The sequence below is a fragment of the Canis lupus genome, chromosome 10 (assembly GCF_011100685.1).
Source record: "Canis lupus familiaris isolate Mischka breed German Shepherd chromosome 10, alternate assembly UU_Cfam_GSD_1.0, whole genome shotgun sequence".
Lineage (NCBI taxonomy): Eukaryota > Metazoa > Chordata > Mammalia > Carnivora > Canidae > Canis > Canis lupus.
The window spans coordinates 36,866,516-36,884,751 of NC_049231.1; the positions used below are offsets into that span (position 1 = coordinate 36,866,516).

The following is an 18,236-nucleotide window of genomic DNA, read 5'->3' on the forward strand; positions in this document are numbered from 1 at the left end:
CATAAGAGACTCATAATGATAGAGAACAAACTGAGGGTTGATGGAGGGAGGTGGGTAAGGGATGGAATAGATGGGCGATCGGTATTAAGAGGGGCACTTGTTATGATGGGTGCTGGGTGTTTTATATAAGTGATGAATCACTAAATTCTACTCCAGAAACCAATATTGCATTGTACGTTAACTGACTAGAATTTATTTATTTATTTTTAAAAGTTGTTATTCTATAAAACCTTGCCCCAGCCCTCACCCCTCCCCTGGCATTCACCCAGCTGGGAGTTGGGTCTTATTTTTTTTTCATGCTTCTTGAGTGACTTCTTAAGTAATATTTAAAAACCCTCTACATACATGTTTTAAAAGGCTCTTGAGTGGCATGTCAGAGTCCTCTGCATTCACCTTCAATTTCTTGCAAGGTCAGGATATCCAGCTTCCAAAACACTCCATATCAGCCTCAGCCACACCTAGATTCTCTGAGCTACAAAGGTGGGTTGTGAAGTCTTGATTGACTCTCCTTCCTTCCCACCTCAAAAGAAAGACTCCATTAACCCCAAGTGTCTCATTCAAATTCCAATCCAGTGCAAAGGTAATCACATATTGCATTTCTGGCACATCCCTTGCTTTTAGCTTATGCACAATTCAACATGGTAGCTACCACAGCATTCTAGGACATAAACAGGTTGAGACCAGGAAATATCCACCATAAGGGGCCAAAAGGAAGAAAATCATCTTGCCACACAGTCTGAATGGTTTCCCTTTGGTTGAGAAGGAATTTAAAATGAGGCTTTAGCTTCTTGTAAAGTTTACCATTATATTTACTCAAGCTACCACCTTGATAAAGTTTTTAGAGCTAAGAAGGGTTGTTAAACCTGTAACCTGTAATATAATTCACATTTATAAAGGTAGGGAGGGGAAAGGATCTAAGACTTCAGGCCTTCAAATACGTTGGAAGAATTTCTCCTAGTTCCTACCAGCAGCTCTGTTAATCACATCATGGCAGAAAATACAGAGCTGACTGTTATGATATTGTACTTAGAAAGCTAGGCTTCACTCAGTAAAGTACCTGATAAACTTAGGTTGTTGAATTACAATGGAAAATCCATTGTACACACACAAACACACAAGAACTGGCGACTATTCCATCCTCAATTCCTGGCACTGCTGAGACACAAAGTAAAACAGTGAAGGATACTTAATCCCTAGAGATATTTTGGCTGTGGTGATTTTAAAGGCGCGTTAGCCCTTCCTGGTACTGCGGGTGGAGCCAGAATTGTGTAAATATGGGTGTTGCAGGGGGCCTCCACAAAACAGGACCACAGGCTCTTCAGATGTTGAGTGTGAGACACCCACCTCGTGAAACCTTTATATGGGGATTTTACACCTCTTCTTGGTAATAAAATCAAACCTGTTTTTACACCAAGGAATTCCAACACGGAAATTTCACATATGAAGGACTTTCATGCATAGGGGAAAACTAAAAACTCTCTTCTCACAGCCCTGCCTCCCTGTAGCACAGCAAGGGGCTACCATTTCCCATTCACTGGATGTAGCGGCTCTGCTCCTACCTGTCAGATGCATTTACAGGACCAGGGGGCAGGACTTGCCACTGGATGGCTGTGAGGGAAGGGGAGGATAGGAGGAAAAGAAGGCAAGAAGCTTAAAATGAACTTCAGAGTTGCCACATCTTCTATTAGATCTTAAAGCATTACTAACTTGAAGCCTACATAGACAATGTCTCTTTTGTAATTTGTTTCTTTTGTAAAAAGAATTATGCTATGCCCAGTAACAATTCAAAATAGCTAAATCAGACAAAACTGAAAAAGATTTTGCCTTCCCCCCTCTTACCAGCTGTATATATGGGAGATGAAAGTGGATAGGACCAAGGCAAGGAGCCTGAGAGGGAAGGTATTAAATTTTTTAAGTAAATTGAAACTGAAATTATAAGTGAGTTGGATTTAGCGAATGGATCAATAAGACATGATTCCTACTACTGAACAGAAGTTTTCAGGTCCTGTCTACTCTTTGGGTAGATTTTTGACAGCTTGGTGAAATGAATGAAGGTTTATTCCCGATAGATTCATCAGGACAACCCCACCAAAGCACCTTTGGAGGACAGTGATAGTAAGTGGCTAGCAGTACACTGCTCTTGCTGGTTGGGTCCTTCCTTCCTCCTTTCTTCCCATCTCTCTTGAAGATGCTGCATTTTTGTAGTTTCCAGAGAAGAGCATGAGAAACAAACCACCCTAAATATGGGATGATGGGGGCACAATGGTGAATGTGGGAAGTAATCTCCACCCAAATGCAGTCATGGAAACTGAGGCTGATTTATCTTTGTCCTTTAGTGATGAGGAATTGAATTTAAAAGGAAGAAAAAAAATTTGTCTATGAAGTATTCAAATGGTAGGTCATTTTTCAGAGGATCCTTGAGTTATAAAAAGTTTGAGTTAAGAAAAAAATAAGCCTTTGTAATTTTTAAAAATGATCTGAACTACTATAAGTCCACAAGCAATGGCTCAGACTTGGTGCTTTTTTTAAACCCTAAATCATAAAACAATGTACTAGTTTTTCTTTATTGGGAGCATTAAATCAATTTGGATTAAAATTTTAAATTATTTTAATTTGTTTAATGAATTAATTTTGTGACATTTTAATCTTCATCAAAAGTCTTTAGATTTCAACTTTTTAAACCAGATTTTAAAATGTGTCTTTTTACCAATAAAATTAATGAATATTCTTTTTCTCTGCCAATGGCCTTTCTGCAGCAATTAATTATTGGCCTATTGTTAATTTTATACATCTTTATAAAAATTTTTTTTAAAGATTTTATTTATTTATTCATGAGAGACACACAGAGGGAGAGAGGCATAGACAACAGGCAGAGGGAGAAGCAAGCTCCATGCAGGGAGCCCGATGTGGGACTTGATCCTGGGACTCCAGGATCACACCCTGGGCTAAAGGCGGCGCTAAACCGCTGAGCCACCCAGGCTGTCCCTAAATTTTTTTTATATGTATATTTTTTTATTGGAGTTTGATTTGCCAACATAGAGTATAATACCCAGTGCTCATCCCATCATGTGCCACCTCAGTGCCCATCACCCAGTCACCCCATCCCCCCACCCACTTCCCCTTCCACCATCTCTTGATTGTTTCCCAGAGTTAGGAGTCTCTCACGTTTTGTCACCCTCTCTAATTTTTCCCACTCATTTTTTATCCTTTCCCCTATAAGGTGCTTTTGAAGTATTTCATCCCTCCCTACAAGGCAAAAGCTGCATGGAGAAAGAATGGGCTCTCTACCTCTGTTTAGGGATCAGGAGCTAGAGGGCGCCATTCCTGCTGGGCATGAGTGCCACGAGTAGGCATTCCAGGGGGATTGGCAGCCATAGTCACTGGTGAGCACACTAGAGGCCCGAGGGGGTGAAGCAGCTGGCACTAAAGAAATCCATGATGTCACATTGGCACTGCTGACAGATGTACTGCACCCATCCATTGTAGACGAGCCCATTCATATGCTAGATGAGCCCATTCAAGCCTGGTCCTTCACAACAGCATGGAGATAGGAGTGATCTATGGCCTGTCTTGTGGTAAGCGGTGACTGAAGGCAGATTGCCAAAGCCTGCCCAGAAAATCGAAGACCTCAGGGCAGACAAGCTGCTGGTTTGCATTGTGGTCAAACTGTTCCCATTGCTTACAGGAGCATCTGCCCAGGATATCATTGAAAGGTGGGTCTAATTCCATGTTATATTTGTCAGTGTAGTCATACGACATATATAATCTTCTGACCCCAGAACCTAGGCTATCTTCACTGACTGAATGTAATTTTATGTCAGTGGAAAAATGGCTCCTTCCAGAAGATCATGCTTGCCACATACAACCCAAGCTCTACCTATCCAACCTCTGTAGAATCATACATCTGATAGTCTACAGTAGCTCAAGACCTCTGAAGTATCAGAAAACAGTTTGGATGTTATATTCTTGAGCAGGATGGTAAAACTCAGCCAATCCAGAGTCTGTTAGCCATAGCTTTCTGTGCTCATGACCAGTCATGACATGAAGGAGCTTCACTTCCCATGAAGTATTGTCCTATGCTGTGACAATACTCCGGGGCCTTCAGGATCTCATACACGTAAACCAAGTATCATTGTCTGTTAACAGTGGTACAATTGCTTGAAGTCTGTGTTATTCATGTGTTCAAAAACTGAAGTGGGCTTCGTGATACAGAATCTTTCACAATGCCTGCCAGTGAGGTGATGTTGGGATCGCCTCATAAATTCTTCAAAATTTTTATTTCACACTTGATTTTCTTTGTCTTTATTGGGTTGAGAAGTTTAACAACCTTTTCATTATTTGTAATGTCAATGTTGGCATGGGTCCAACGTGTCAGACAGGATGGCCAACAAAGCTGGATTTGACATTTGGATATCTGGCAGCCCCCAGGTTCCAAAGCCTTGGTAGGCAAGACCTGGTTTCACATCTGTTTTCTTCACACTGCAGGGAAAGTGGCAGCATTGCTTCTGGAACCTTAGCTTTGAACCTCAGTTAAGTTAACTTCCTTCTATCCCCAAATCATTCTTTTTACTAGTAGACTTGTTTTTTGTTTTTTGTTGTTTTTTTGCTAAGATTTTATTTATTCACTTGAGAGAGAGAGAGAGAGAGAGAGAGAGAGAGAGAGAGCGCACAAGCTGGGGGAGTGGCAGTCAGAAGGAGAGGGAGAAGCAGTTTCTCCCTGAACTGGGAGCCCAATGTGGGGCTCAAGCCCTGGACCTGGAGATCATGACCTGAGCTGAAGGCAGACACTGAAGCATCTAAACCATTCAGGCACCCCGTGGTAGACCTGTTTTCAGAAAACTAATTCACATATAAGCAAACAAGCAAACAAATAATGTTTGTGAGAATTTATTTTCTCTCTTGTTAAATAATAATACCTGCATATAACCTTGATTTTGACTTCTGGGTTTCAAAGTCTAAAATATTTACTTCTGACTCTTTATTGAAACAGTTGTTTTAAATCCCTAGTGTAATACCTCTTGTAAGATGAGGCATTTTCTGTATATTTGTGAAAAATCACTGCATTTTTGCAGTGTTTGCAGTTAATATGCCTTGCACAATCAAAGTACCTTGAGTAGAAACCATATATATATATATAATTTTTTCCTTCCTCGGTGCAACCTGTTACTTTTTTGAGGGTCCAAATGGTTCATATGCACCAGGAATTGATATTATTAACTTATACTTGAAAGTATAATTAATAATTTTGGCTATGAAAGTACAAATAGTTTTAACAATGACTTCTACCTTGTAAAAGTCAGTGGTGGTTTTTGAGGCTCCTTTTGGACAAAATATCAATCCTTCCTTTGTTCTTTCCTGGAAGCCATTTGTTCCATGACAACTGCTCTTTTTCCCTCCTGCTTTTCTGACAGTATCTCCTCAGGCCTATTTCTTAATTCTCCACCTTTATTAAATCTTCAAACGTTAAAGTTACTCCAGCCTTAGTCATTAACTCCTTTCCCCCTCCACAATCTCCTTTGTTTTTCTCAATCATTCCCAAAGGCTTCAGCTACTATTTGATAATTCTCAGGTAATTATCTCCTTTCTAGATTCTCCCTTACAGATCCAGACTACCCAGGAGCTTTTCCAGAGTTCCAGATACTTAGTAAGCCCCATGATCAGGAAGACACACACCGATCCTTCAACCTCGCATATCCACACTGAGCTTGTGATTGTTCACTTCCCAAACGGACTTCCTTCCTCATTCTTGTCTCAGTGGAAGGTCTCCTTAGACACTCGGTTGTGCAAATCACATACTTGGGCATTGCTCCCTCAGCCAGTCAAGGCCCATCACCTATAGCTCAAATCAGGTGTACCATTTCCACTGATGGTTATCTATGACCATGAAGTATGGTGACCAGTTGTCCTGGTGTACCCAGGACAGAGGAGGGTCCCAACACTTGGGCCTCTCAGCCTTAAAATCAGATGGTCTTGGGAGACTGGTCCCTATTTCCTTGAGATAGAGGGGTTTCTGGGGATGTAGTACTCTCAGTTGTGAAATTGGGAAAATCTAAGACAAACTGGGGTAAGTTGTTCACCTTAGTTTTTGGACTAAGTAGTTTAAGTTCTTGAATACCCGCCCCCCCCCTTTCCTTTGTTCTCCCAGTTCCGTTCTATGACTGTGTCATCCTGCTTGCTACCTCAGGGCCTTTATTTGTGCTCTTTTTGTTGCTCTTCTTTTTCCTGTAGATTGATTATCTCTTCCCAACCATCAGATTTGAGCTAAATATTATTTCCTCAGAGAAATTTCCCTGATATCCTAGACTAAGGCAGATGTCCCTGTGATATTCTTTCTAATTATTTGTGCACTTTTTAGAATAGTAATTAAGTTATTCAATGTGTGTGTCTCTCTGGCGGAGAACACTTGGAGAGGGGGCAACATGCACATGTGCTTCTTCAATCTGATACCCAGCGCTTGGCACAGTGCCTGCCACAAAGTAAGTATGCATGAGTTATATGTTGAATGAATGTCTTCTTTTACCATCCTATGATTATAATGTCTATTTCCACAGTCACAGTAGTTCCACAGCAAAATGCTCAGGTAGCCCTATTTTCTGTAACTTATATATTTAATCAAATCATGTTGCAAATTCCTAGAATAATTGACCCCTCCCTTTGTTTGCATTACAATTCCCTTTCAGCCAATTAAACTGACTGAATGACACAATCCTCCTTTCCAAAGGTTAAATTCTAGGGAAAATGATGGGCACAACCATGTAACCATATGAGCTAGTATCCATTAAGTAGCCTCTATTTGTATCCTGTGTATATTTCAAGAAGTCTGAATAATAGACCCACTCTATCACATATCACCAAATGAGTAATTTTATAAAGATACCATGGACTCATGAAGAAGAGGAATCACCCTGCAAGCCTCATAATGGGAACTGAAGGAACTACTCCAAAGGATGGCTCTTGATGTCATTTTTCCACCTCTTTTACCTCTCACTGTGGCCTCCAAAATGGGTCTGTCTTGCTCCAGGATAATTCAGGCCCTTCTTATGCTCTGCATACCTCCCACAACAAAGCAAAACCCCAACCCAGGCCTATAAGTCAGTTTCCTGTGCCTTAAGCACAACCTTCAGAGGTCTTGTTTCATTTCCTTTCCACATCCCTTCTTTTCAGGAAACTATATTTTTCCATCCATAATACATAAGCCCATAAGGAGTCTTAAGGCAGTAATTATATAATTAGAAAAGACAATAAGTATCTATCAAGGAAAGACAGATGAAAACTTGGGTTATTTTATTATTATTATTATTATTATTATTATTATTATTATTGGGAAAAAAAACCAACAAGAGAAATTATACTAAAGTTTTGGTCAATAGGGGGCTAGTAACAATTCTCTCCCAAGGAGGCTGTCCCCTCATAAGCACAGAGTGCTTTACCACATGCTGCTCAACTGAACCCAGGCATAAGCCTGTGCAATGGGGCAGACACAGAGAGGTGGTTCTGTGGATGAATCCAGACTTTTTGTCATCAGTTGTGCCTCAGAGGTCTCAGCTGGAAAGAACTGGCTGCAGGTTCTCTGGACCCCACTGAGCTAATGGGGCAAAGAGAGGCAGAGGAGCCACCAAACATGCAAAAACTACAAAAATATGAGCAGAGCACAAGTCAGTATAGCACCTTCCAGGAAAGTCCAGCGCACAGAGAAACACACTGTCATGGGTCAACTGACATCACAATGCCACAGATTCTACTCTAGTTATCTTTGCTGCTTTCTCTGTTGACTAAAACTAGCCAGTCTTGGAAGAATCCTAGAGCCCAACACTATCAGGGATGGAAGAGAACCGACAAATCATCTGGCTCCTCTCCTTCATTCATTAAATAATAATAAAACTCAAGCTTAGAGGGATTTGTGCCACTTGCTAAAAGGAAAGTCACTCAGTTACTTGAATATAATGAAAACAACAGTCCTTCCGGTTGCCAGCTAATTGAGATCCAATCTTCAATGCTCCTCAATAAGAAATTTCCCCTAACATATATGGATTTGTAGTCTAGAAAATCAACATGATCCATGGTGTCTGTTTTTTAAAACAAAAATCAGAGCAAAATGAGTTTTAAAATGAAGAGTTGATTAAAAATAGACTTAGCGGAAATAGCTGTAGTCATTACTCTGCTGTGAATGGCTTGGAAACTTAAAGTGATTTTTAATCATTTATTTCTTTCCCAAAAGTTTAATGTCCATCTTTAAATAAACAGCAGGATTTAATCAGTGGAGTTGGATGAGCAATTTCTCTCCTGAGAATTAGCACAGTATTGAAACTCATTGAGTTTCATAGTTTCCAAACACAGCCTGTTTCAGTGGCCCTTGTATTTCTAGATATTCCTCTAAGTAATTGTGGATAGCCATATGTTGGTCACAAGTCAGACTACTAAAGTCAGAAGTGAAATATATTGACATCCCATTAAAAGTATAGGGGAGCATATTGACCCCAGGAGATATGATATCACAGAACTCTGATCTTTTTACACAGCTGGTCTCCTGAAACTGTTTCATATGGGGCAGCCATTCAGGAGCCCACTGGGAGGTGAGCAACAAATCAAATTCATTTAGCATGGGAAGACAGTTTATATTAAGCACCCATTTTATGCAGGAATAGCTTTTCTTTCTTAAAGACTTCAAGGCTTTTTTAACAGTTCCAATCCTTATCATTGTCTCTCTCAACACTATGCCGGGCACAGAGCAAGGCCGTAATACATATGAACTATTTGATCAGAGACACAACTTAGTGTGTTTTAGACTTTACATACCTTCTCTTGTTCCATCTTTATATTAGTCCTGAGGTAGAACAGAAAAGGTGTTGTCATCACCATGTTATAAATGAAGATGTGCATGTAGAGAGATTGGGCATCTATGCTGAGGTTCAGAGATGCATGCATGCAGGGGTCCTAATCTCTCTGTATTATTGTCACAATATCAGTTAAAGGGAAATGGTAGGGGTCTCACTTTCTATTAATTGTGTGGGTGATTAGTGGGTAAAATGGTTAGCAGAAACTGAGAAAAGTGTCTATACTGCTTCATACTTCCTTTCTCAGAGACAAGAGTGTCTGCAGACTGCGGTGTCACCAGTGATGCTGGGCCATGTATCTCCTTGCCATTCTAGAAGCATCTATGCTAGCTTGGCTCAGAAGCCTTGGTGTCAGGGTTCTAGGTTCCCAGGTATCATATCAGGAAATGAAGACAGATATTCCAAACAAACAACTGGACTTCACGTCTCTAAAGATTTCTTTAGTTTCAACATCTTATGGCCTCCATACTTTTTTTCCTTCACACATGGCCTCAGACACCTGGATGTCACCTGCTTGTCTCCAGGGCTAAGAACAAGGTCTTTTGGCTTCAAGGTCAGTGCTATTTCAAAATACTTCAATTGGAATCCCTGGGTGGCCAAGCGGTTTGGCGCCTGCCTTTGGCCCAGGGCGCGATCCTGGAAACCTGGGATCGAATCCCACATCGGGCTCCCGGTGCATGAAGCCTGCTTCTCCCTCTGCCTATGTCTCTGCCTCTCTCTCTCTCTCTCTGTGACTATCATAAATAAATAAAAATTAAAAAAAAAACAAAAAAACAAAATCCTTCAATTAGTGTGCTGGAGTATAGTTTAGTAATTGAGTTTGAACCTAGATTTGAAGCACGCTCTGCCACTTACCAGTTGTGTGAATAGAGGCACGTTACTTATCTTCTCTAAAGCTTCCATTTTTTCATACTTAAAATATGAAATGAAGGTTGTTGAGAAAATTAAATGAAAAATGTGAAATATGTTGTGCACATACAGAAAATTTATAAGTGGTAGCCATGATGGCTATTAATGCAATTGTTAATATTGCTATTCCTGACTTATGTTCAGCAGAAGAGGGAGCACATGCCTAAAATTCCCTGAAAACTTGCTGAACATAAATTTGATGGAAAGTTTGAAGTTCGCCCTCTTTAACAGAGTTGGACAAAAATCAATTAATCAACACTGTTCTCCCTGAGCCCCAATCAGTGCTGCCACAAGGGTGAAATAAGTTATAGGTGGAACTCAAGAGACAGAAAGAGAGAGAGAGACCCTAAAACCCAGTATAGCGTCTGGCACAGCCCAGCCCACCCCTCCAAATCAAATCTGCACACTTTTCCATCTTGTGTGTGTGGAGGCTGACTTCTTTGCATTGTATTAACCTAGCTTCCTTACTCACTGCAAACAAGTGAATGATGAGACAGCACCCATATCAGGCCCTGATAGGGAAAACTCAGGAAGATGACATCAGTAGGACCAGTATGGATGCTCATTTTCCATCCTTTCTTGAGCAATACTCGGAAGTCTAACAGGGTTGGATGTTGTAATAAAACCTTGGGTTGTGGCATTTTTAGCTGCATGATTAGGGAAGCACAGATCTGTTCAGATGCACAATGTGCCGAACACTTTGACTCTGGTGTTTGCCTTTCAGCTGAGTGTTTGCATGTGTTAGAGGAGCACCAGCTTTGGGAGCCCAAGCCATGAGGTTATCCAGGAAATGTGGCCTTAAGCACTGGGCTCTAGCAGCTTTCCATGGAACTAGAAGGTGACCTGCTATATTGCTTAGAGATCAGTCTGCATGGATCACTCTTGGACAAATTACCTTTACCTTTTACTTGTCAATTTTTGGTTGTGTTTGTACCAGTGAGAGACTGCAGAGGGGACAGACAGAGAGGAGGGGGCATATTGTCCCACCTCTCTGGGGCATTTTGAGTCTGGCCATGGCCTGCCTTCTTGCACTCAGCTCTCCCATGGCGACAACCTGTGGCATCTCAGCCCTTTCTCTTGCCCCTTAGGACCTACAGCTGTTGAGAGTTCTGGTGACTTTCACCACCTTCTTCTTAGGCTCCTCTGAACCCACATTGTAGGCACTGATCCTGACACTGAACTTCTTGTATTTGCTCATGGGAGTGACCATCTGTTTCCTGCTACAACCTTTCCTGGCACACCATGGAAAAATGTCTTATTTATTTAAGATGTGAACATTGCTCGTTTTAGTCACTTGGATGGATCTCTCACATATGGGTCTCTCTAAACCATCACAATTTCTCAATATTTTCAAATGCATCTTTTACTCTAAAGAGAAAAATATAAGAAGGAAGGTGAACTTATGTTACAAAGACAAATGACTAAAAATGCTTTCCTTTGTCCTATTTCACTATCTTACAAGTGATTGAAAAAAACAAGTGTTATTGGAATTCCATAGCTTGCTGTGTAATCAAAGCAAATGTAGAAATAGGAAAGTTCCGTTATTAGAGAAAAATTTCTCAAATGGTTCTGCTGCTCAAAATGACTCATTTAGACATGTCACAGTTCTTTGTTTTTGTACCACACTCTAAGCAAGTACAAATAAAAATAGCCAAGGAGGAAGCTTACGTATAAGCTCTGGTACTAGGGTTTTTCCATGGGAAATTGATTTATTCTTCACAAGTCTATAAATTCAATTTATCCCCATGACTTCCTGTATTGATACAAATGTCATGGATCCAGGGAAAGCTTAAGCAGAGATGTCTGGAAAACATTTCCCATTTTTCTTTCTCAATTAGATGACCTAAAATTGCATTACAGACTACTGTGCTCTGAAAGACCATAAATATATCTAATACCCACTGTCTGGAGAAATATAAAATTGTGCAGGCATCTGCCCTCTCGACCCTGGCTTGTAATTTTCTCACGTCTTCCAGTGAAGCCAGTTTTCCTCATAGTCGTTGTTAGCAAAGAGCTGAAGAGACTGCCCCTGGCTGCCTATTTTTATTTTACATTGCTGAAGAAGTGGTTGATTTTCTTATGTACACTCATATATAAATAATAAAGTTTTAACTTGGTTCACCAAGCTTATGATAACTGGGTTTTAAAGCTGATTTTGGAAAAATCATTTATCACTCATTCATTCAATTCATTGTTAGGAACTTTCTGTGAACATACTAGCCCTTCTTAACATGACTGCAGAGGAAATTAAAGAAGACAAAGTAAAAATGTATAATTCATCTCTGAACATTTGAGAATGTGCCAAATACTGTGGTTTGTGCTGTGTTGGGAAATGAGTGACACAAAAAGAATTAAAAGCTGTATCTCCATCTGGAGGGGTGTGGTATCCTATTGGTGAATGAAGGGGTAGAATCAATAAAATGCTACTAATCAAAATTCTGGCTTTATTCCAGTGAACACATGAAAAATTTTTCAGTGAACTTGTTATTTAAAATTTTGTTACTTTTCCACTGTCAGTTGGAACAATTGCTTATTCAGCACCCTGGACAGAAGGCTAGTTTTAGTCCGTATTTTTATGTGTTGGTCATCTTCAGCCTGTCAGAAGACTCTAGCTGGCCTAACAGAAGCTTGTTCCCAGTAGAACTGCTAGCACATTTTGATGAGTACATCACCTCTCATTGGTGTTTACTGGGGGGAGTAGTCTACAAGGGTCTTTGAAAGTAGACAGGAGAACACACATCTAAGAGCACAGGTTCTAGAAACAGATATCCTGAGTGTAAAAGCTGCTTTTGACAAGTGACTTAAATTTTCTGGGATTCAGTTTCTGTGTAGGAAAAGTGTAAATAATAACAGGACCTATGCTAGAGCTTGTAAAGCATTTAATATGACCATGAAAAATAATCACCGAGTATCAGCTATTAACTATTGTTATCAGTACTTTCCGAGGCTGTAGGACCCTAAAGACTGGTCTAGTCTAAACAGGTGACTGGTAAACTGACAAATTACCTGAAAAAGCACATTGGTGCTATTAATTTTTTCATTTTATATACATTGAAATATTTCTAGAAAGTACTTTGAATACTTAGTCTTATTTAAGATAAAAATATACTTATCTTTGTATAATGAAAAAGAAAATTATAATATTCTGCTCAGTGAGTCAGTACAGAGAAAAAAACTAGAGAGACAGTAATCTAGAACGGGAGCCTCTAAAGAAATGCTCATGGGACCTGACATAAAGTGGCTTAGGCAGGGGGGTGATGAGGGCTCTAGTCATGCCCTATAACATGATGTCCATGAGGGAATGACAAATAAAAATTGAGAAAAATCAATACTGTCCCTTAGTAGTTACTCCTAAAATACATTATTTTCAGTGAACTCTTATTTGATTAAAGATTAATAATTTTAACTCTATTTTTTTAAAAAAAATCTTATTTATTTTTTTTGGGAGAGAGAGAACACAAGCAGAAGGAGAAGCAGACTCTCCACTGAGCAGGGAGCCTGAAGTGGGGCTCAATCCCAGGACCCTGGGATCATGACCTGAGCTGAAGGCAGATGCTTAACTAACTTCACCTGAGCTGAAGGCAGACGCCCCTAACTAGATATTTTCAATAAAATAAAATGCCAATGCTTCCCATTCATTCATCCAAAAAATGTACTAAGAACATACATGAGGCACAGTGGATGCAAAAATTAATAAACTGTGTCTTCCATGACCTTGCAATGCAGGAAGGAGAGACATCACATGGATATGTAGGTCAAAGGTTGGTCTCCAGTGAGGAGCTTTAGAGGAATGTGCAATATATTAATGTATAACTAGAAAATAAAAATAATTTAAATAAATTATGTAAATTACTCAAAATATGTTTTGACACTGGTATTTTCATTTGGTTCATATGTCCAGCTGTTGCATGTTATGGGATTTATAACACATCCTCTGTGCTATGTATCGATGTATTATACCATGTATGCTTGTAATATGTATGTGCCTAATAAACCATTTTTGTGCCTTCTGTTGCCTACCTTTGGCTGAATTAACCTTCACAACATGGATGAGGCTTAGAGTAGCTTCCTGCAAGAAAGCTGCAGCCTGAGGATAGTACCAAAACTTCCAGGAAAGCTGCAAAAGGAAAGAGAGAGTGGTAACACCACCCCACCCCTATTCCTAGTGGAATATTTCATCAGCCTCAATATAGATAAAAACTGTGACAATCTAGAAACTTCTTCAAGAATTAGATTGAAAGGAATTCTAAATAACCAGAAAGACTGTTTGATATGTATATTTATATCCAATATTATTGTCAGTGAATCTCATCCCAAGTGTGTATTCGGTCTTGAGATTTTCATGAATGATAGTAGTGTAGATTTACTATTTATAAATATACTACGTTGATAATGTGTGTTCCAAATTTCTTAATGATAGAGGCATGTGATCAACAGTTTGGAGACTTCTGGATTTATGTGTTATAATTCCAGGAGAGCAGCAAGGGGACATAGGCTTTATTTTCAATATTCTTTTAATCTGCCTTTTCTAAAAAATATTTTCACCATTTTATTTTATGTTAGTTTATTTTTAATTCAAGTATAGTTGACATACAATGTTATAGTAGTTTCATATGTACTATATAGTGATTTGACAATTCTATACATTACTTGGTGCTCACCGTGATGAGAATTGACACCATCTGACACCATACAGCAATATTATAGTATTATTGACCATCTTCCCTATGCTGTACTTTTCATTCCCACGACTTATCAATTTTGTAACTGAATGTTTGTATTTCTTAATCTCCTTCACCTGTTTTGCCCATCCCTCCATCCTCTGAAGAGATATTATTCTAAAGAACGCATCCAGATGGCAAACAGACACATGAAAATATGCTCAACATCACTTATCATCAGGGAAATGCAAATAAAAACCACAGTGAGATAGCACTTCACACCCATTGGAATGGCTAGTATAAAAAAGAGGAAATAACAAGTGTTGGCAAGGATGTGGAGTAAAGGAAACCCTTGTTCACTGTTGGTAGGAATCAAACTGATGCAGCCACTATGGAAAGCAGTATGGAAGATCCTCAAAATATTAAAAATAACTATTATATGATCCAACAATTCCACTTCTGGGTATGGATCCAAGGAAAATGAAAACACTAATTCTAAAATATATGTGCACCCCTATGTTTATTGCAGCATTATTTACAATAGCCAAGATCTGGAAGCATCCTAGTGGTCTATCAATGGATGAATGGATAAAGAAGATGGTGCATATATCTATATTAATAATATATATTATGTACGTAGGCAATATGTTATATATAATGGAATATTACTCAGTCTTCATTAGGTAGTTTTAAACAGCTTTACCCTCCTTATATACCTCATTCCATTTGTACACTGAGAGGTTTTCTTTGTGGTAGATGTGGAAGGACTATTCCAAAGCATCCCATCCAGGTGTGGAGATGCATTTTACTTCTTAGAGATGATACATTACTATTAATTATGGTGTATTATTGCTCATTGTACAGTTGACACTGCTATTGTCAAAAGATTTAAAAAGTACTGCCCTTGAAAAATAGAAGTTTTCAGATTTTATATTCTATTTTTTGTATTTAGACCTTACTGTTAATGTAGAAATGTACTGTAATGTACTGTTAATGTAGAAATTCTAAAGATACTTGGAAAATGCATTTTGAAATTTCTGAATAAAAGTATCTTTTTAAATATAAATGATTTAATTAAATTTTGGTACACTTGTTTTTGAGAGCTTGTGTCTCTTTTTTTTTTTTTTTGGTTTGGTAATAGCACAGGGACACTCTTGTCTTTTTGTTTTGATAGCATTTGTCATTCTCAAAGCATTTTATGCACAGCATCTTGCTTGGCCTCATAGCTGAACAGAGGAAGGTACAGGGCTCTGAAATGAGGTTGACTGGGTTGCCAGTTCTGGTTCTTACCAGTGGGAACCCAGTCTGTGAGCAGCAACCAACTCCCAGGCTCACTTCCCTCATCCATCAACAGTGATGACCAGTCCTACTCCAGGAAAGCTTCAAGGATCATATCTATGAATTACCACTCATTAGAAATTATTTAAGGAGTGTTATCTCTTCTTCTCCATGCAACCTGGCTGGGCTGGTGTGCATGAAGAGGGCCTGTCTGCCCAGACAGTGTAAGAGGCTAAGCCACAGGTAGTTTAAAAATGACTTAGGACTAATAGAAGCCAAAGACATTGAAAATATCTGCATGATGTATTTATTTTAATCTTCCCCTCCCCACTTTGAATAGAGTGCATGCTTATTGTATAAAATATGGAAATTAGAGAAAATGTTAAAGAGTAAAAATCACCCACTACCCAAAGGCTTTCACTATTAACATTGTAGTGTTTGATCACACTGTGCATAAATGTGTTCTGCCATTTTGTTGAATATTATAACATAAAAGTAGTCAATTTTGAAGTCTTGATAAATATTAATTTTCCAACTGTATTATTTAACCTGCATTTATCATGCAGACAAACCATTTTAAATACTGGTGGAATGTCCTTTTTTTTTTTTGTCTAAGTTTTTCTCATGTATTCTTTTAAAAAGATTTCCCAGAAATGGAATTACTAGGTCAAAGGATATGGATATCAGCCACAGAATTTCAAGCTTACTTATGATAATTTGGAAGTGGCCTCTTTGGTTTCAAATACCAGCATTTCAAGGAAGATATGAAACTATAATTTAGTATTTTAACTGGGTTTATCATTTTTTAATCATTTGTGCACAAATAATTTTAATCATCCTTAGGGACAGCATTTTTTTTTCCTGTTCATTTTAACCAACTCTTTAAAAACAATTAAATGTACAAGTAATCAGCATCCAGGAACAAAATTACTTTACTCTGATTTTCAATAGCTGAGTAGGTATCCTATATATACAGAAGGGGAACATGTTAGCTGAAACTTACTAAATTTTGTGAGTAACCAACCTATAGTAGTTACTTTGTTATATTAAATACTTCTCAGGGGTGCCTGGCTGGCTCTGTGGGTAGAGTGTGTGACTTGATTTTGTGGTTATAGGGTCAAGCCCCATGCTGGGTGTAGAGTTGTTTAAAATATATTTCTCTACACACTCTGTGTCAGTAAATCATTTGTGAATTGAGTACAGCATAAGGCACAATTTGCAAGTGCCTTTGCATTAGAAATAATATCGACAAGTGAAAAAATGGTTTTGTTTTAGCAGGAGTATTACTGAAATGGGCATTGAGGTTAATTCAAAATAGGAGTCAGGATTCTATATTCAGTTAGTGTGGAGTGGGGTCTGAAAACAGACTTCAGGACTGTGTGTCATTGCTAAGTAAATATGCATTGTTGTTCTCAAATCTAGCTTTCCCACCTATTCGAGAGTGACAAGATCTAAATGCTAAAAAGTTGGATGTAGAAAGCTCTGTTCTGAGGCATTAGGTACATTTTTTCTTTTTTTAAAAGATTTTATTTATTTATTCATGAGGGACACAGAGAGTGAGAGGCAGAGATATAGGTAGAGAGAGAAGCAGGCTCCATACAGGGAGCCCGATGTGGGACTCGATCTTGGGACTCCAGGATCACACCCTGGGCTGAAGGCAGACGCTCAACCACTGAGCCACCCAGGCGTCCCACATTTTTTCAATCTTCAAAACAGTCATATGATAAGGAAATGTTTTCATCCTCGCCCCACTTAACATGGGGAAACAAACAGAGCCCTCCAGGGCTCCTGCAGGGCTGTAGCTGGGGAGGTTAGGACTAGACGGGCCATCCTGCCTCGCCCTCTGCTCCTCATGTTTAATTCTGCTCACCAGCTGCATGTTACTTACCCCATCAGAGCTTCCCTTTGCTCATTATAAAATGGAAGTGATAATAGATGTTCTGGGGATGTTGGCTATTTGGAAGTAGAAGTGAAAAAGCTATGTGCTCCAGTGTGCTATAAAAGGTTAGTATCGTTGCCTAACTTTCTAATTAGTAAAATTAATAATAAACCTGTTTTATAACACCAATTTCTTTTCTCCAGTAACTAATACAATGTGGTCTGTTAAAGAGCTGCCCTCTTGCTTCTTTTGATTTTGTCAACTTTCCCTGAGTGTGTTCAATGGTGTATAATAGCCAGATATGAGCTGTGGAGCTAGATGGAGTTTGGGAGATGCTAAGTCCAGTGAAAATCTTCAAATTACACAAGAAGTAGGAAACGCACAGCAGTTAAGTTCACTCAGTCATCATGGGTGACTAGAGAAGTACAGGGACATATGTACAACTGCTTGCAGACAACCATATGCTCCCAGCCTCACTCCAACTTTACTTCGTGGAATTAGTTGTTCCTTAGGCCTGGTCCCATTGTTTACTTTTGGGCCTGTTTCCTAGGTCTTTACTGATTTTAGAAAGTTCTACATCCTGGGAAATCCTTCTTAGCAGGCCAAATGGGACTGTTGGTCACTGTGAGACATGGCGCTTTGGCTTCAGTCTCCTTTCTGGGAGCTTCTCTGGTG

The 18,236-nt window shown here is 39.1% G+C and overlaps 1 long non-coding RNA gene and 1 pseudogene across 1 annotated transcript in view; one reads left to right on the forward strand and one right to left on the reverse strand.

Annotated features, from left to right (window-relative positions):
- Nucleotides 1–351: 351 nt before the first annotated feature.
- On the reverse strand, nucleotides 352–5,804 carry LOC100688991 (annotated as a pseudogene).
- Nucleotides 5,805–6,193: 389 nt separating this feature from the next.
- Nucleotides 6,194–18,236, forward strand: part of LOC102154326 — a 30,524-nt gene continuing 18,481 nt past the window's right edge. The window contains exon 1 of the long non-coding RNA XR_005365712.1: nucleotides 6,194–6,476. This is a non-coding gene — a long non-coding RNA (uncharacterized LOC102154326). The remainder of the gene's footprint in view (nucleotides 6,477–18,236) is intronic.